A 21,447-nucleotide genomic window follows, 5' to 3' on the forward strand; every position below is an offset into this window, starting at 1 on the left:
GATTCACCTGTGTGAAAAACTTCTTGAACGTGAAATTTGTTTTGCCATCTTCAGCTGCCACCCCATACTCGTCAACAAGCGACTGGATGGAAGCGTTATACCTATTTAACGATTTTAAATAGGACAAGAATTTTCTTGAGTTCTCTGTCAGATCTTTTGCTAAGGTATGATGGTAGTAGTTGTATGCTTTGCACATAGATCTTCTCACAGATGCATGGATCACTACTAACCTTTTGTTGTCATCATTTGTGTGTTCTCTTTCGAACTGACAGTGCAACAGCTTCTGCTTCCTGAGCAGTTTCAAAATCTTGTTATTAAACCATGATGGACATTTCCCGTCCTTAATCCACTTGCTAGGCACATAATTATTCAGACCACGATTTACAGTCTGCTTAAACTTTGCCCATAATTCCTCTACGTCCATCATAGTGGAAATGAGAAATGTCACTTCACTCTCTAAGTGATATGCTAACAACTGCTTACCTGCTCTTCCTGCCAGAAACACTCTCCTAGCCTTCTTAATTGATTTATTAACTTTCATAATCATAATTGCTATAATGACATCATGATTGCTAGTCCCCATTTCTATTTTGACATTGTCGATAAGGTCTGGCCTATTTTGTAACTATGAGGTCTAAAATATTTCCATTGTGTGTGTGCTGCCAAACTAGCTGCTCAAGATGATTTTTAGAAAAAGTATTCAAAAATACTTAGTATGACTGTCTGTCTGTACCCCCTGCAATGAATCCATAGACGAAAATCTGCATAGTTCAGAGCATCTGATTCTGGAGACAAGTGTCCAAATGGTTGGGTTACTGAAACCGCTGTTGTAGTCATTGATATTACAGTGTCCAGCAACTGTATGTTTGAGTAAGCAGTTAGCTCATTCATGTGGTAAACAGCTAGGTAGTTGCCATCACTGAAGTGTCGAGACAACATGTACTTCCACCTTCTATGCAATGACACAAACTCAGCACAATAGGCTGTAGGGTGGTAGGACTGAACCAAAGTAACACATCAGGCAATCACCATTGGCAGTTGCACCGAATATTATATTTGGGAACTGTAAACAAGAGAACTTGACAAATAAAACCATCACACTACCACACATCATGAAAATTACCATTCAGGTGAAAATAAATTACTTCAATTTGAAACATTCGTAAAAATGTGGCACTTATGGCCTATTACACATTTACTGAAATGTGTTAAATTTTATATACTCTAAATTGTAATCAAGCTGAAGAACAATATACTAGAATTTAATTAATTTACTCTTTCATTATGACAGTGATAGTTATTACCAAAATAATTCAGAGTTCAGGCAACAATCAGATACCATGGTACACAACAGGTTACTTAAATGGTAGGTGCCACACAATTTAGCATATAAAATATAAAATTTCATGTGAGCAAACAAGCTCATGAAATTCAACAACTATGCTCTGAAAAAGGACACCCGGCCACTCAGCTGTTTCCAATACCGGCTCGACATGGACCCTCAGACGGGAACAACAACGGTCACGAATGGGCGTAAGAAAATCCCAGAACTAGTGGGTATCTACAACAGACTGACATCTGCCTTAAATAGCTAGAAACACATCATCCATAAAATTAATACATGAAATTAATTATAATATCGATCTGCTGTCATTGAAGGAATTCAAGTACCACCATCAATAGAATCCGTTTCAAGCTATTAAACACACAATAACAACTGGCCTCTCAATAACTGTTAAGAATTAAGAAAACTACAGATTTCAAAATTATACACTTGTTTCTCAGACACACTATCAGTTCAAACACAAACGTAACAGTAATATTATTACAATTCAGAGACAAATATACCCAGGGAAATATTTTATCTATGTATATGTGTTTATCAGTAGCAACTGGCCATCTCAACTCCATGGTGTGATATTGTAACTTGTAGTTATTTTGTGTAAAGTGCTGGTGGGTAAAGCTATTTTGTGATTGCGCGCAAGTGGTTAACGTATCTTAACGTCTTCTCAAGCCCAGGGTGGTAAACAGACATTCTACATAGCTATTAATTTTGCCCTGTAATACTGCTAATGTTTGGTGTGGGTCATCTCAAATTAGTTAGAAATTGTGCTGTGACATAACAAGAATGCACAAATTGATATAAATGAGAGTTTGGGATTTTTTTCGAAAATGACAACACAACCTCTTCCTTTTTCGTTCTACATTTAATTTATCACTGCTTTCAGGTTTAAGAGATACATAACAAGCAAGTTCAGTTACTTTCAACTCTCAACAAAATAATTAACATTTAGACATTGAATATGTTATTATTAAATCTTTATCTCTATGTATGAGAATGTTATAACTAGCAAAACAATTAAATCTTCATCAGTGATATTTACATCTACATTGTTGTAGCTGTTCAATGGACTAAGCTGGTGAAGAAGGAAATTTTAACTTTTAAACTAAGCAAACTTTCATGTACTCGATGGAGGGTATGTTAGTATTCAACTCTTGAAATTCTTTATTCAAAACGTAGACAGGTTGGAGTGATCAGACTCTCGACTCAACATTTAATGTCGCCTAATGCGCGTTGGTACATTACCAATCAGGAACTGTGGTGACATTGTCTCCATGCTGGATCTGGAATGCTAATTCCCTACTCTAGCCTTGACAGAATCACTCAGCCTCAACTTTCCTGCATTCCATAGAACATTAAATTTTCCCTTGTCGAAAAAATGGCTATTGCACACTTACTAAGGGATCAAGCGACATGCACAATGCTCTGCCCACAAAAATTCCCACAGGAATATGAACTGCCGCTTTGTATCTGTCGCCACGATATGTGAAGCATACCACCCTGACTTCGGAGTCGTAAAGGTCTCGATGTCTTTGCTATTTTTCCACACATAGGTGTGATCCGCAACGAGACGAGAGAGCTCTGTTAATTTAGTTCTCAAAAATGCTTTTATATGATGTGACTCGCCCCACATGTCTCTTCTACATCACACAGTATGGCTTCAGCCAACCGCTTCCTCATTATATGCGTATTTTTATTTTTCTTGCCGGGTTGCCGCTAGCCTTGTTAATGCTATCTAACCACTTACCCACGGTCTCGGCTTAGTTTATTTAAAAGGTATTATATTGTTCTTGCCTTATTTCTTTCTGTGCTGCAGTTGGGCCTTCTTTTGTTAATGTTAATAGGGGTTTCCCAATGCCATTAGCCATGTGCACAGTCCACCTCTAAGCTGCGTTCACTTTATCTCATTTAAACATGCCCCTGTCGTTATAAGGGTAGACATTGTTTTGTTATTCAGTACATGAGATTATTTTCTGGGGATTTTATTCTGTATCGTAATTATGAAGCTCATGTAAGGTGCGAACAATGTGGACGCTTTACAATATAAATACAATAACCAGGCGGTACCTAAACAAGGACCAGCAAACTGCTTTCAGTGGTGGGTAAACCTTGACAGTAGGGACCTACAACGGAAAGTCTCAGCACTCCAGGTCCTCACAAATATTGGTAATCACACCACATACACCTTAAAACACTACATATTAAACCAATTAAAATCAACACATTGAGGGCCAGACTCAGTAGAAGTAGCGACGGCTGTCCAAGAAAATACAGCCAACTGCACAAAACCCACTAGTGGAGCCCTTCCAGAATTTACAGGACAAGTGAGGCCCTTACCCTCTTGCTCGTTCGACAAAGCCAGCTGCCACAGATCCCAATGCCAGGAGCGATGAAGCAAGCAGAAAAAAAACACCAATGGCTTCCCAGTAACGCCTCATTCCACACCAGCAATATTTTTTCACGGCAGCATCACCCAGGTAAGCAGCCCCTTTTAGACATGCCCTGCTTGCTGGCTGTCACCAGACCTTCGCTGTTGGCTATAGTTCCCAAAACGCCATTACTGCTTGGGTCCCTAAGCAAAATCACTCCCTTGTCCTCAGCTTTTCCTCTCTCTCCTGATTGGCCTGGTAGGTGGTGCCAATGCGCGCTCTGCGCACGCCGCCAGAAAGGTGACTCCCAACGGCAGGGAGAATATCACTGATCGAGCCACACGGCTCATCCTCCCCCTCTGAAAACGGACCCCTCCCCCCCCCCCCACCCAATTCATTCAAGACAAGGTATAAGAGCTAGCTCCCTCCCTTGACCTGAGAGGTGTGGACCTGTGAGGTTTTCCTCATCTGACTATTCCAAACCAGCAAACTTACGGGGGTTCAAGACGCGTAACACCTGACAGGGTACCACAATATGTGGTGATAACTTGCTCAAGATTTTGTCTTTGCCTTGCCCCCCTACTGAAAAATTATGAATAAAAACTTTCGCCCCTGTGTGGACCTTAAATGGGCGGCACCTGTCATTGTAGCGCTGCGCTAATTTCTGGTGTGCAAGCTCGATGTTTTTCCTGGCATGTTCTGCTGAATGAGCTCACTGGTCACCTCTTTGGCAAGTAAATCATTGATGGACCACTAATTGGCGAGTGGGGAGTTCACAGGATAACTAAGCATCAGAGAGAGAGAGAGAGGGGCTGCCTTACTCACTTGGTGGCGGGTGGAGCTGAAGACTAAGTTCAACCAAGGGATCGTCTCATCCCATCTTCGCTGCGACTTCTGGTGGAATGCTATGAGAGCAGTCTTAAGATTGCGATTCACTTTCTTCGCAAATGAAGGTTGCGGGTAGTAGGGAATAGTAGTGACATGATATATAGCACTTTCGAAACAAAATCTCTTAAACTGGCGCAACACAAATGCAGGAGTGTTATCACTAACAGGTGACCTTGGTGGACCAAATATCGAAAAAATGTTAGTCAGATGGCGAATAGTTACATCTGCTTTAGTTTACTGCTAGGGATGAGCCATACAAAGTCTGTGAATGCATCCACCTTTACCAATATATACCTATTGCCATTCCACATTCTCAGTAATTGTCCAATATAATCAATGAACACCTTGTCCAGTGTTGCATTCTTCCTGGTAGATTGCAGTAACCCTCTCCTCCCATTAGAGTTGGGCTCGGACTCCTTACAAATGTGGTATTGTTATACTAATCTACGAATGTGATTATACAATGTTGCCCAGGTTAGATGCTCCTGAATCTTAGCAATAATCTTGGTGACTCCCAAATGGCCTCCCACCACAGAATAATGGAAATAATGGGAAATTGCTGGGGCTAGTTCACTCGGCAGACAAATATTAACTCTTCCGTCACTCTTAGTTTGTTAGCATATGATACAGGTACCAGTCAGCTAACCATCTTGTCTTGTAGCTTTCCAAACACAGGCATTTCCTGCCCTAGTAAAACATAGATCATTATGTGAAACTAGCCATGATATGCAGCAACTTCTGTGCAGCTACAGGTGGAATTGCTTTGCAGACAGTTACATGAAAATTTTAAAATTTTATTTTTGTGGAGTCCATGAATATATGGAAGTGTCAGCTAACTAGCTATCTACCCACATGAATTGGCAATGCCAAACTAAGACCAACAACAAAATTTCATCTACAGTTGTTGAAAATCAATAACATCAACACAATGGGTACTTCAGTACCCATGTCGCATCCCCCCCTCCTGGTACCACAGTACCCATGCCACCCCCCTCCCCCCCCCCTCCAAAAAAAAAATATCACTGTTGTTGGTGTTGTGGTCTTCAGTCCTGAGACTGGTTTGATGCAGCTCTCCATGTCACTCTATCCTGTGCAAGCTTCTTCATCTCCTAGTAATTACTTCAACCTACATCCTTCTGAATCTGCTTAGTGTATTCATCTCTTGATCTCCCTCTACGATTTTTACCCTCCATGCTGCCCTTGATGCCTCAGAACATGTCCTACCAACCAGTCCCTCCTTCTTGTCAAGTTGTGCCACAAACTCCTCTTCTCCCCAATTCTGTTCAATATCTCCTCATGTGATCTATCCATCTAATCTTCAGCATTCTTCTGTAGCACCACATTTTGAAAGCTTCTATTCTCTTCTTGTCCAAACTATTTATCGTCCATGTTTCACTTCCATACAAGGCTACGCTCCATACAAATACTTTCAGAAATGACTTTCTGATACTCTATGTTAACAAATTTCTCTTCTTCAGAAACGCTTTCCTTGCCATTGCCAGTCTACATTTTATATCCTCTCTACTTCTACCATCATCAGTTACTTTGCTCCCAAAATAGCAAAACTCCTTTACTACTTTAAGTGTCTCAATTCATAATCTAATTCATAATCTAATTCCTTCACCATCACCCAACTTAATTCGACTATATTCCATTATCCTTGTTTTGCTTTTGTTGATGTTCATCTTATATCCTCCTCTCAAGACACTGTCCATTCCATTCAGCTGCTCTTCCAAGTCCTTTGCTGTCTCTGACAGAATTACAATGTCATCGGCGAACCTCAAAGTTTTTATTTCTTCTCCATGGATTTTAATACCTACTCCGAATGTTTCTTTTGTTTCCTTTACTGCTTGCTCAATATACAGATTGAGTAACATTGGGGAGAGGCTACAACCCTCTCTCACTCCCTTCCCAACTGCTGCTTCCCTTTCCTGCCCCTGGACTCTTATAACTGCCTTCTGGTTTCTGTACAAATTGTAAATAACCTTTCGCTCCCTGTATTTTACCCCTGCCACCTTTAGAATTGGAAAGAGAGTGTTCCAGTCAACATTGTCAAAAGCTTTCTCTAAGTATACAAATGCTAGAAACGTAGATTTGCCTTTCCATAATCTATTTTCTAAGATAAGTCGTAGGGTCAGTATTGCCTCACATGTTCCATTTCTGCGGAATCCAAACTGATCTTCCCCGAGGTTGGCTTCTATCAGTTTTTCCATTCATCTGTAAAGGATTTGCATTAGTATTTTGCAGCTGTGACTTATTAAACTGACAGTTCGGTAATTTACACATCTGTCAACACATGCTTTCTTTGGGATCGGAATTATTATATTCTTCTTGAAGTCTGGGGGTATTTCACGTGTCTCATACATCTTGCTCACCAGATGGTAGAGTTTTGTCAGGACTGGCTCTCCCAAGGCTGTCAGTAGTTCTAATGGAATGTTATCTACTCCTGGGGCCTTGTTTCTACTCAAATCTTTCAGTGCTCTGTCAAACTCTTCACGCAGTATCGTATCTCCCATTTCATCTTCATCTACATCCTCTTCCATTTCCATAATATTGCCGTCAAGTACGTCACCCTCGTATTGACCCTCTATATACTCCTTCCACCTTTCTGCTTTCTCTTCTTTGTTTAGAAGTGGGTTTCCATCTGAGCTCTTGATATTCATGCAAGTGGTTCTCTTTTCTCCAAAGGCCTCTTTAATTTTCCTGTAGGCAGTATCTATCTTACCCCTAGTGAGATAAGCTTCTACATCCTTACATTTGTCCTCTAGCCATCCCTGCTTAGCCATTTTGCACTTCCTGTCGATCTCATTTTTGAGACACTTGTATTCCTTTTTACCTGTTTCATTTACTGTGTTTTTATATTTTCTCCTTTCATCAATTAAATTCAATATTTCTTCTGTTACCCAAGGATTTCTACTGGCCCTTGTCTTTTTAGCTACTTGATTCTCTGCTGCCTTCACTACTTCATCCCACAGAGCTACTGTATTTCTTTCCCCCATTACTGTCAAGTGTTCCCTTATGCTCTCCCTGAAACTCTGTACAACCTCTGGTTCTTTCAGTTTATCCAGGTCCCTTATCCTTAAATTACCACCTTTTTGCAGTTTCTTCAGTTTTAATCTATAGTTCATAACCAATAGATTGTGGCCCACATCTGCCCCTGTAAATGTCTTACAATTTATAACCTGGTTCCTAAATCTCTGTCTTACCATTATATAATCTATCTGATACCTACTATTATCTCCAGGATTCTTCCATGTATATAACCTTCTTTTATGATTCTTGAACCAAGTGTTAACTATGATTAAGTTATTCTCTGTGCAAAATTCTACCAGACACCTTCCTCTTTCATTTCTTACCCCCAATCCTTATTCACCTACTATGTTTCCTTCTCTCCCTTTTCCTAGTCTCGAATTCCAGTCACCCATGACTATTAAATTTTTGTCTCACTTCACTACCTGAATAATTTCTTTTGTCTGATCATACATTCCTTCAATTTCTTCATCATCTGCAGAGCTAGTAGACATATAAACTTGTACTACTGTAGTAGGCATGGGCTTTGTGTCTATCTTGGCCACAATAATGCATTCACTATGCTGTTTGTATTAGCTTACCCACACTCCTGTTTTTTTAGTCATTATTAAACGTACTCCTGCATTACTCCTATTTGATTTTGTATTTATAACCCTGTATTTGCCTGACCAAAAGTCTTGTTCCTCCTGCCACCGAACTTCACTAATTCCCACTATATCTAACTTTAACCTATCCATTTCCCTTTTTAAATTTTCTAACCTACCTGCCCGATTAAGGGTTCTGACATTCCACGCTCTGATCCGTAGAATGGCAGTTTTCTTTCTCCTGATAACGACATCCTCTTGAGTAGTCCCCCGCCCGGAGATCCGAATGGTGGACTATTTGACCTCCGGAATGTTTTACGCTAGTGGACGCCATCATCATTTAACCATACAGTAAAGCTGCATGTCCTCGGAAAAAATTACGGCTGTAGTTCCCCCATGCTTTCGGCCGTTCGCAGTACCAGCACAGCAAGGCCATTTTGGTTGGTGTTACAAGGCCAGATCAATCAATCATCCAGACTTTTGCCCCTGCAACTACTGAAAAGGCTGCTGCCCCTCTTCAGGAACCATACGTTTGTCTTGCCTCTCAACAGATACACCTCTGTTGTGGTTGCACCTACAGTACGGCTCTCTGTGTTGCTGAGGCAAGCAAGCCTCTGAGGCGCCTTGCCACAGTTAGCGCGGCTCCCCGCACTTGGAGGTTCAAGTCCTCCCTTGGGCTTGGGTGTGTATGTTGTCCTTAATGTAAGCTAGTTGAAGTTAGATCAAGTAGTGTCTAAGCCTGGGGACCAATGACCTCAGCAGTTTGGTCCCATAGAAACTTACCACAAATTTCCAATCCCCCCCACCAGATTCAATCTGTGTTGCTGCAGCTAGGGACGAATATGTATGGAGGTCTCCCTTCGTCATCACCGCCAGTGGGTCCTTTTCAACCTGAGATCTGTGTGACCTGCAAGGCCCTTCCTTTTCAACCATTCCCAACCTGTCTCTCCTTCATCCCTGGGCAACAAACATACAAATTCCAAAGGCTAGATACAGATTTTGCTACTTTTGCCAAGTACTTGGTATTTCACTTTCTGAAGACAAGTGCTGGTTAACCATTCTGTCTCATATTTAGGGTACATGGAGAACATGAAATACAAGAAACAACCCTCTTCAATGTAGAGAATTTCAATCTCCTTAAATGCAATATCTGAGTTGTTTTCAATAGTTAATATTGAATTAATACAAAATTAATAAACATAAGAGAAGATGAAAATTATAAAAAAACATTGAACTATTTAAGTACATTAAAGGAGATACAGTTAAAAAAAATAATCTAGTGACACTATTTAACAACATCCACCAATATTTCCCATTATGTTCAAGAGATATATTTTTAGTACAACTTTGCTTTACTTTTTTTGGTACAACCCTCTCTTTTCTAATATGATGACCTCTACTGCCTTCAAAGCATTTTCCATTCTTCCCTGAAATAGGCATTGATGGTATAATTTTGTAAGCTGTGACGTGGCTCTGCGCCTCAATGCCTGCAGAGTTTCAGCTAGAGCCTTATCCTTCTATAGTGTCAGAATGACTGTAGCTACTTCTTCTTCATCAAAAGGCTTCATTACAGAGGCATCATTGAGTGGCATATTCATTTCTAATCTTAGCTGCATCTGTTATTATGTCTCATTTATGCAATTGTCTTCTGGACAAGTCCTATTATAATGTCTGTTGAATCCTCCCAAATCCTTCTCATGGTGGATGAGACACTCCTTATCTTCTCTGTCACCAGGTTATGCAGTATTCCCCAGACATTATTTGTAAGATGTCCTCTCACAAACTGAGTTTTCATAGCTTGTTACTCCACACTGCCTCGGTGCTATAACCTGCGACCACATCTACTTGCAATACAGGTTGCTGGACTATAGTTCCATTGCTGGTTACACAACGTGGGCCAGCTTGACAAAAAACATGTTGGCCAACAGGTATTCACTGGTATGTTTACAAGTTGGCCAGCATGAAATCCACAGGAATGGGCAGCGCCCACATCACCATCCCCAATACTTGCATTACTACAGTCAGCACTTCGTTCACAGCACAACTTTAGCTATGCAGATAACATGTTTGCCAAACACAGAGCTGGTGTCCTTCTGCTGGGCTTGTATATAAGTGACTTCTCGGCACCAGAGCATCCAGTTCCAGCTGCAGCACTCTTCCCAGAGGGTCAAAACTGAAGCACCAACAATGAGAAATTCAGCAGTTGCTGGAAGCCATACCTCTCTGCAGACCATGGCTTCATCAGACTCAGTGATCCAGGAGCATATACCACTCATTGAACTAGGATTAATGGATAGCTGTTAATGTCAGTGACTAACATCCTACAGGACTTAGAAAAATTCTGTGACACTCCTACAAGTTAACTGTGTTACCAGTGACTAACTTCCCTTTGAAAACTATTCAAGTTCTTTTATTTGTGTATCGTTCAGTGCTGCCTAGACTTTTGTCAGGGTTTAGTTAATTTATAAATTACCTCATTGCTGGTCTTCAGTCCAAAAAGTCTTCAAACCTCGGACTTGCTGATAATTCTTCTTATATCTGTAGAAGAATTCAACTTCTACCAAAACCAGGACTCACCAACTATGTTTTATACGGGGGCTTTTTTATGCCTTTAATTACAAAATATGATTAGAGGTTAACCATCTGGGTATATTTCATTTTTAACAAACTCCAAACTTCTGAATAAAAACAAGAATATCAGTACACCAGTATTTACATTATTATAATTATAATCTTCTGGTTGTTGGTATGCCTTGACCCCTCAGTTGCTGCAGAAGATTCTTTGCTACCTCCAATTGCTTTGCATGTCATGATGCCAAGTACAGCTTTAATGTTCTTGGGAAGTGCTGTGCTCATGCAGAATTCCCCAGACAAAAAAATAAACATATGAAACAAGACTTGCTCCTTAATAAATCCTCTTACATAATAATTAATCTTTTAAAGTTCTGGACAATTTTTCTGGATAAAATAACATACAAATCTTCTGCTAATAAAGCTTGTTCATTTATATTCAAAGTTAGTATGAGATTTCATCGTCAGTTAATAAAATGATTTATTTCCAAAAACTGTAGCTTAAAAAAAAAAAAGAATGAAAGAAAAAGAAAAATATTTCTGGGAAATCTTGCGTCTTCACAACTTGAGTCCTCCAATGGACAATTATTATTGATTTCTTTTTTGTCTTCTGCTGGAATAAAGTGCTTATGGTGCTGTACTATCTGGTAATCACTAATTGTGTGTGTGCAGTTCTGCTTTGATCACCTCACTTGGGGCTTCCAGGAGTTAACTGCCTGAGAGGAATTGACATTCTTTGACTTTTGGATTATTGTGATTTTTTATACCATCTCATACTCTTCTTGTTGATAATCAGTCTATACTGTCTTGGACATTAATAGAAAGTTCTTCTCCAACTGTCTGTGACATTATTGTGCTGCAAGCATCCTAATTGGCTAAGGGTATGCCAATATTTGAGAATGTATCAGCTATATTTTAATTTGTAGGAACATTTTGAGGCCTGTGGTTGACATGTAAGCCTAAATCCTGGATTAAATCTCAATATTTAAAGTGTTCTATTGATCTTTAACAGCCGCTATCCCAACAAAACAGTAGGGTATTATAAAACTTTTATCCATTACGAATAAGGTAATATAATAATGTATTGCACATCATAAGAGCCCTGGATTACAAAAAGAATCAAAATATCTCATACAAGGGAAAGGAAATTGTGTGAAATGGTTAGGACAGAGTAGCAGTACTGATTTCATATTTCAAGAAATACTGTACTGTGTTAAAGAAAGTTATTAAAACAACAAAAGTCTCTTTGTACTTTCTGAAATCAATAAATAATATTGTAAAATGAAATTATTATTGGAAATCTTAAAAATATCATAACTTCAGTTAAAGAATGTGAAGACAAAGTTATTAAACAAAACAGACAACATTATTAAACTGAACCCTCCTTTTAGTCAATTCTTTCTTCCCCCAGTTATTCTGTAGCACCACATTTCAATAGCTTCTGTTCATTTCCCATCTGTGTAAAATATCATCTACTTTTCACATCTGTTCAAGCGACACTCCACAAAAATACCATGCACCAACTACCTTCAGAAAAGACTGCCTGACTCTCAAGTTTGTAATGTAAATTGAAGATGGAGGGGGGAAGCAACTCATTATGTTAGCTGCATGGAGACTTTATGTGGAGTCAGTGGTGCAAAGTAAAAGTCTGTACTGGACTGGGATTCAAACTTGGGATCTCCTACTTACTAGGCCATTAGGTGAACCACTATGCCATCCAGACACAGTGTCTATCACAACTGCACGAGCTATCCCGTTATGCTCCTTAGCCGACACACATTCCCACCTAGTGCCTTCTATCTTTAGTCCCCATCCATGTGCTCCATGCTCACTACTTTGAGATTCCCGCTGGAGATCAACATGATTGTGCCTTTGTACTGAAGGTGCTGGATTCATAGCCCATTGAGGTGAATCAATTATATGAATGGAGTGTATCTGTTATTTTGGGCATGCATTCATGTAATTTATTTTGCCTCAAAGTGCTATAAATCCCCCAACTTCAGTACAAATGCACAATCATACTAGACCTGCAGGAATCTCAGAGTAGGGAGCATGGAGCACATGGAGGGGAACTGTGAATAGATGGTGTTAGGTGAGAATGTGGGTCGGCTGGTAGGGGTACCAGGGTAGCTCATGCAGTTACAATAAACAGTGTGTCTGAGTGGCGCAGCGGTTGACGCAACTGCCAAGTAAGCAGGAGATCTCAGGTTAGAATCTCAGTCTGGCATGCATTTTAACTTGTCACCGCTGATTCTGCGTAAAGTCCCGATGCAGATGATATCATTAGTTCCTTCCTTTTCCTTTCCTTTCTCCCTGCCTGAATCTTCAATTTACATAAAGTGTATCACAGCTGCGCATTCTGTGTGGCGTCTTCTTTAGGAAGTGTCTGAAAGAAGAGACACCACAAGTTTGTATAACTTAAATTTATATCCGATGTTAAAAAAGTCATCTTTTTCTGAAATACTTTTCTTGCTATTACTGTTTTCTCATTTCCTGATTAATTCCCTCAGCATCACTTCATTTAATTTGGCTTCATTCCATTAGTCTTGTTTTAATTTGTTAATGTTCATCTTGTAACGACTTTTCAAGACACCATCTATTCCACTCAACTGCTGATTCAAGTCCTTTGGCACCTCCGACAGAATGACAGTGTCATCAGCAAACTTAAATGGTTTTATGCCTTCTCCCTGAATCTTAATTCCCTTTCCGAATTTCTCGTTCTTTTCCCTTACCATGTGCTGTATGTACAAAGTGTATAACATTAGGCATAGGCTAAAACCCAGTCTTAATCTTGACTCAACTACAGCTTCCATTTCATGTCCTCTGACTCTTATGACTGCAGTCTGGTTCCTGTACAAGTTGTAAATGTTGTGACAAGTCTGAGCAGACTTCACAACCTGAGACAAGGTGGACAAGTTGCTGCCTGTGTACTCTTTCTGTTGGAACTGGAATATCACTGAGGTGGCTCAGTGTAAGGCTTCAGAGGCTTCAGTCTGCTGCAATGGAGAACTTAATTACCACATGTTGTGGCTGATGCTGTGGTGACTCAACCCCCTATGTGATCAAAGGCAGGGTTGGTCTTAACAAAGATGGGCAGATGAAATAGAAATACTTTCCACTCTGACCTAGCAGCATTCTTGTCTTAGACTACTACCAACACCGAGACATACTTCATGCCACCCAACTGTCTGATGTGGACCATTCAGCTTTCCCTGTGTGTATCCACTTCATCTACTAACTCCTAGTCTATGTGTCACTGCTAGATCTGATGGACCCACCAAGAGGGAACCATATACAGTGTAAATTCATCCAGTCTCTTGGTGTCTGCAAGGGGTCCTGGGTTCAAAACTTGCACTAATGCACAGTGGGCATCCAAACCACTGCCAGAGTTGCCACCCATGTGGGGCACTCATGCTCTGCTACCACAGAAATGCCGATGCCAGACTTGCATGCATAAGGCCACTGATGCTACATCCTTTGCCGAGGTTGGTTGCCAAGCCAGCTGCCACACACTATTACAGTCAAAGATGCCAAATTATGCTTTAGTGAAAAATCCAGGCTGGAGTATGACAATATTATGAAAAGGATAGTAGCTGCTCACCATATAGAGGAGATGTTGAGTCGCAGATAGGCACAACAAAAAGACTGACAGAAACTAAGCTTTTGGCCAACAAGGACTTCATCAGAAATAGACAACACACACACATGCAGAAATGTAGTTCTCACACACATGTCCACAGTCTGGGCTAATTGCAAATAACTTAAGGGGGGCACTGTCACATGTCATAAAGTACCAGTGTTTACAAGTGACAGAACAGCAGTCTTTTTTAGAGTAGGGAGAGCAGAAACAAAAGATGTCCAGAGACAGACTGAAAATGACGTTCACATTGATGAAACAGGCAGCCAGAAAGCAAATTTTAATGTACACAATCCATGCAGATAGCCTCCGATTGAAACTAGATGTACCCATAATTAACACGAAAATTAGGTTCATCCAGTTGCAATTCATCCTGTGCACAAAATCAGTTATCCTGATTGCATCAGAATATCCAAGGACTAAGGGGCAAGTTTAATGAGTTTCTTATTTGTGTTGAAGAATTAGAGTTGAACAGACCAGTTGCACCTTGTGTGCACACTGGTGTAGATATGTTAATGTTACAGGTTCCAAGTTAGCTTCTTACTTCTGTAGAGAAAATATGGAGAAAGGAGGAGTTGCCACATTTGTCAGAAACTGGTTTGATTTCAAGAATATTGACATTAATAAATTTTTCTCAGAACAGCTTGTGCAACAGAAGTATTATTTTATAAGTCCTTTATAATAGTAGGTACAAACAGATCACCTTCAGGAAATTTTAACCTCCTCATAAAAAATCTGGAAGCACTGTTGTCCCATCTCATGGTTAAAAAACAAGGAAATAATGGTTGCTATTGATTTTAATGTGGATTTATTGAAAAGTTCTGTCAGTGATCAATTATTGCAGTCAGTAAGATTATCATCCAATTTAGTTCCTACTGTGCACTTTGCAACTAGGATATGTAAATGCTCTGATACAGCTATCAACAATATCTTTCTAGACAAATTTAGGGGAAAACTGTCATATCACAAAACCAATAGTAAATGGACTATCTGATCATGACATGCAGCATCTTGTGTTAAATGTTGAAACTTGTCAGGATTTAAAAAAAAAAAAAAAAATCTATTAAATCTGAATGCAGGATGGTAATAAATAAGTCAAAAATTGAGAAATTCAGGAAATTGCTCAAAGACATGAAGTGGATAGACGTTTACAATACATCTGATTCAAATGGAAAATACAAAGCATTCATTAATAAAGTTACCTCCACTTCGGAAAATTGTTCTCCCTTAAAAGTAACTCAAATCACACATAAGTAAAAAAATAAACAGTAGATCACACAAGAAATAAAGATATCACATGGGACAAAAATGAGACTGTATCTACTATCTAGGAGCAGCTCTGATCTTAGCATTGTAATGCATTACAAAAAATAGTGCCAAATATTGAAGCAAGTAATCCAGAATAGATAACTCCAAAAATATATGAGACTTTGGTAACAAGTGCATGTAGTGTTGCAAACCTCTTAGACAAGTACTTCATTTCTATTACTGACAGCTTGGGGTAATCAGATTCGATTAGCAGTACAATGGAGTATCTGAGACCAGTCTTTAAAAATAACTTCAGTAAAATGGAAATGACACTCATGTCTCCCAAAGAAGTAGCATCCATCATAAAATCTTTAAAATCTAAGTATTCTAGTGGGTGTGATAACATATCAACGAAGTTAATCAAAGAGTGCTCATGTGAGTTGAGTTCTGTCTTAGGTTATTTGTGTAATCAACTTCTTATCAGTGGAACATTTCCAGACTGGCTAAAATATGCTAAAGTTAAGCCTCTTTACAAGAAGGGGGACAAAAGAGATACCATCAAACTATTGACCAATTTCACTTTTGCTGGCTTTCTCAAAAATAACTGAAGAGGTTGTGTTCACATGTCTCCTTAAGCATCTGACTGCAAATAATATATTATCCAAGTCACAGATTGGATTTATTAAGGGTTCTGATATAGACACATATATTTACATTTACAGTGAGAATTTACTTAATTCATTACATAATAAATTAGAGGATACTGCATTTTCTGTGACCTGCCAAAAGCTTTTGACTTTGTGAACCACACCATTCTCTTAAGTAAATTAGAATATTATAGTGTCACCGGCAATGCTGTGAAATGGTTTGAGTCTTATCTATCTAATGGAAACAAAGGGTGTCATTCCAAAATACCTGTGCAGTAAGCAGTCAATCTTCATCTGATTGGGAATTAATTAATGTGGTGTTCCTCAAGGTTCCATCTTGGGTCCAGTGCTTTTTCTTGTGTACATTAATGACTTCTTGCCTGTTACATTGTCAGATGCTAAGTTTGTTTTGTTTGCAGATGATACAAACATTGCAATAAGTAGCAAGTTAAGAACAGATTTAGAAATGGCTGCTAATCAAATTTTCACTGACGTTCTTAATGGTTTAAAGCTAATTCACTATCATTAAACTTTTAAAAGACAAACTATATGCTGTTCACAACCTGTAAGAGATTTCCTTTTAGCATGTGTATAACATATGAAGACATACAGATCAAAGAGGTTGACAGTGTTAAATTTCTGGGATTAAAACTTGATAAAAAATTCAGTTGGGAAGGGCATACCACAGAATTTCTTAAGCTCCTAAACAAGTCCGTATTTGCAGTGAGAATTATGTCTGACGTAGGAGATATAAATATAAAGAAACTTGCATACTTTTCTTACTTTCATTCTATTATGTCATATGGTATCATAGTCTGGGGTAACTTGTCAAACTGAGCAAAAGTTTTTGGGGTGCAAAAGTATGTGATAAGAATCATTTGTGGTGTAAATTGAAGAACATCATGTATAAACCTGTTCAAGGAACTTTGTATTCTAACCATTGCTTCTCAGTACATTTATTCCTTAATGAACTTTGTTGCAAGTAATATATCATTATTTCCAACCAACAGCATAATACATAGTATCAATACTAGGAATAAGAACAATCTACATAAAGACCTAAAATCATTTACCTTGGTCCAAAAAGGGGTCCAATATTCATGAACACACATTTTCAATAAATTGCCAGCAACCATTAAAAACTTGGTTTCAGATAAAACACAGTTTAAACGGAGTTTGAAAGACTTTTTGCTAGACAACTCGTTCTACTCTATAGATGAATATCATAACAGGGACCAGCATAAATAAAAATGAGAATCATCTCATTTTTTGGGTCTGTGGAATGAAAACTGAACCTAATGTAATCTAAAAGTCTCTGGCTGGTGCGGCTGGCCTCAGCAGCCAGAGACTGTGGTCATGTATGTGTGAGTTGTGTTTGCGTGAATGTGTGTGTGTTTGTTGTCTATTTCCAATGAAGACCTTGTTACCTGAAAGCTTACTGCCTGACAGTCTTTTTGTTGTTCCTATCTCCAACTCAGCATCTCCACTATATGGCAAGTAGCAACTATCCTTCTCATAATATTGTTATGCTTTGCTGAGGCAGACAGTGATGTTGGGATCGCCACATGCCTTTTAGTTGTCACCTTCACTACTGTGCAAGCATCAATAATGTATTTTCCATTTGAGCTCTATTGATTCCACGATCCCAGAGGTGCTGGTGTCACCTGCATCCTGAGTAAAGAGGCAGCCATCCTGGCAATTGATTGGAGTTCACATCATCCAACTCTATTACATAAATAACCATTTCCTTCTGGAATTTTATCACTACTAGTTTCAAAATCACAATGAGTGTATTGAAATCAACATTGTCAAAAACTTTCTCTAAATCTACTAATAGTATAAATGTAGGTTTACCTTTCTTCAAGATATCATCTAAGATACATCATATCACCAATAATGCCTTGCATGTTATTGCATTTCTCCAGAACTCAAACTTATCTTCCCCAAGGTCAGCTTCTGCCATTTTGTCACTCTATTTTGTTGAAAACTGACATTTTGTGGCTATTTACAAAATATAGGTTGATTCTTGCAAAGAAGAAAACACAATGGCCAACATTTACTGCTTACTTCTCAGCAAAAATCAACATGTAGATTTTTCATTGTTCTACAAATAATTTGTGTCAGTATGTTTCTGCCATGACTTTTTAAACTGTTGTTTCAGTAGTATTCACCTTCCTTCTTTGAGAATGTAATTATTATATTCTTCCTGATTTCTGAGGGTATTTCACTTGTTTCATATGTGTTGCACACCAAATGGAATATTTCTGACATGGCTGCCTTTCCCAAGGCTCTGAATAATCCTGAAGGAATGTCATCTACTCCAGGGGCCTTATTTCTGCCTAGGTCTTTCAGTGCTCTGTCAAACCCTATCCACAGCATGATATCTCCCATCTCATCTTCATTTATGCTCTCTTCCCTTTCTTTTCTCTCCTCTTGTCTCTGAAGATCTTTTTAATTTTCCTGTAGGCAACAGCTCTCTCTCTCGTAATCATGAATCCTTCTCCAGTCTTGCATTGTCTTCTAGGTATTCCTGCTTGCACTGCTTTGCATTTTCTGCCCATCATATCTTTTAGACGTCTGTGTACCCCTTCAGCTGCTTCATTTGATACATTTTTATATTTTCTTCTTTCATCAGTTAAATTCAGTATCTCCTATTTCTCGTATATCTCATCTTTTTACCTATTTGATCCTCTACTGCCATACTATTTTCCATATACCAGCAATGTGCCTGACAGATCAGCAACCTTGTAGAAATCCCATATGCGCCTACCTCGAAAGCATTGCCTCCCAGCACTTTAGTTACTGGCTAGTGTCGTATTGCAACTAATCAAGGGAGATCTTCCCTGCTGGGGATCTACTTCCCTCCACCAAGTCACATGCACAGGAATAGACCCACAACTATATCTATTTATAGTGGTGCAGCTCCACTAATTGGCAGTTCTCTGCTGAGACTGTGGGCCAACTCATGCATTGCGAACACCACTTGTGATGAGTACACACTGCTTCCTTCCAGTGGGAAACTTCGTTGGACTAGGCTCTACGCACTGTCAACTTAATTCACTTTTTTCCCAGATAAACACCTGACAGAAGACTGAGAGAATTTGGTCTTAAGTTTTGTAAGAAGAAGTTATTGTTTTGTCAATGCCCTGATGTGTTTGTAATAAACCTTCCTCTGGTTGAATGTGTTATTTCTTGGGCATCTCGCTATTGGGCTATGGGCATCTAGATATAGCACTATTTCGTCTCTCAAAGCTACCAATTTGTCTTCTATCGTATTCCTTCCCTTGTTTCATTTGTCGTTGCTTTTTGCTCTTACTGAAATGCTCAACAGTTTTTGGTTCTTCAAATTTACCCAGGTTGTGTCTCATTAATTTGCTACCATTTTCCAACTTCTTCAATTTTAATCTTCAGTTCATAGCCAATAATTTATGGTCAGGAGTACACAAGTACCCTTGGGAATGTCTTGCAGTTCAAAATCTGTTTTAAAAATTTCTGTCTTATCATTAATAAGCTGCACTGTATGACAAAAACATTTGGAGCACCCAGAAGATGTGGTCAGATCTCAATGTTATTTGTAGAAGTACACACCATCAGCAGGTATGTGGATGATTACGTTCCAATGCTCCATGACAGGTAGAATGGCCAACAGAGTGCATTAGTATTGTTCTTGCTTATTGCTGTTAGGTAGTACGGTGTGCGCAGGAGCAATTTCAGATTTTGCATGACCAATGTGAAGGACTTGGAGCTATGACATATTCACCTGACAGAGACCGAGAGAAGTCTCATTGTGGGTCCCTATTTGACTGGCTAGTTGAATCTAGATTTTTTGCACATATGGATCTGACTGTGGCTCAATGTTGGACAGCAAGGACCATGAGGGCTTGCCAACTTGCCATCAAGGTTCTGACTGCCCACATGATGAGCACAAGGGAAATTTCCAGAATGAGAATTTCACTCTGCAGCAGAGTATGCACTGATATGAAACTTCCTGGCAGATTAAAACTGTGCGCTGGACCGAGACTCGAACTCGGGACCTTTGCCTTTCACGGGCAAGTGCTCTACCATCTGAGCTACCCAAGCACGACTCACGCCCCATCCTCACTTCTACCAGTATCTCGTCTCCTACCTTCCAAACTTTACAGAATCTCTCCTGCGAACCTTGCAGAACTTTCTTTCAGGAGTGCTAGTTGTGCAAGATTCGCAGGAGAGCTTCTGTAAAGTTTGGAAGGTAGGAGATGAGATACTGGCAGAAGTAAAGCTGTGAGGATGGTGCATGAGTCGTGCTTGGGTAGCTCAGATGGTAGAGCACTTGCCCGCCAAAGGCAAAGGTCCCGAGTTCAAGTATCAGTCCGGCACACAGTTTTAATCTGCCAGGAAGTTTCACAAGTGAAGTTCATCGTGTTGTGCCCGAAGCACATATAACCTTTCACATCTGTGCCTGACATCCAACAAGTAATAGACTCCCTGCAACATTCTGCGTCACCCCACGCCTATGGTTTGAGACTTGCAGCAGCTGGACTAGTGAATTACCATTCCATCTGTAGACCACTGTTAACACCACAACACAAATGGCTGCTTTTGGAGTGATGCTGTGACTGGGAAGGATGAACTGCTCAGTAATGAGGTCACATTTGTTCAGTAACTAATCACAGTTCTGCACTACCCCAGATGACCATTGTAGGTGAGTGTGCCAATGACCTGGGAAGAGGTCCAATTCTTCCAGTGTTTGGGAGACGCACAGTAACGGTACTCTCAGAGTCGTGGTTTGGGGAGCCATCAGGCATAACTTCAGGTAGTGGCTGGTAGTGATTGAGGCAACTCTTGATGGCAAAACAGTATGTGTGAACATCCTACACCCTCCTATTTTATCTCTCGTTTGGCAGTATCATGGTGCTATTTTTCATTAGGACAATGCTCATCCACACATGGCAAGTGTCTCTGTGAACTGTCTGTGTGACGTTTAGGTATTCTCGTGGTTAGCAAGATCTGTCACTGATAGAATGAGTGGAATCAGGTTGGACGTTTAGTTCATACCAGTGTGAGTATCCAGGTTTTTGAGGACTATTTACTACAGCTGTAGGCCAGCTTTCCTCAGGAGAGGATACAACAGCCTTATGATACCTTTCTCAAC

At 39.6% G+C, this 21,447-nt stretch overlaps 1 protein-coding gene across 6 annotated transcripts in view; it reads left to right on the forward strand.

Annotated features, from left to right (window-relative positions):
* The window catches only part of LOC126354693 (kelch-like protein 28), a 129,697-nt gene that overhangs the window by 12,991 nt on the left and 95,259 nt on the right, over positions 1-21,447 (forward strand). The window lies entirely within an intron of this gene.

Source organism: Schistocerca gregaria, chromosome 3 (assembly GCF_023897955.1).
Source record: "Schistocerca gregaria isolate iqSchGreg1 chromosome 3, iqSchGreg1.2, whole genome shotgun sequence".
NCBI classification, from domain to species: Eukaryota; Metazoa; Arthropoda; class Insecta; order Orthoptera; family Acrididae; genus Schistocerca; species Schistocerca gregaria.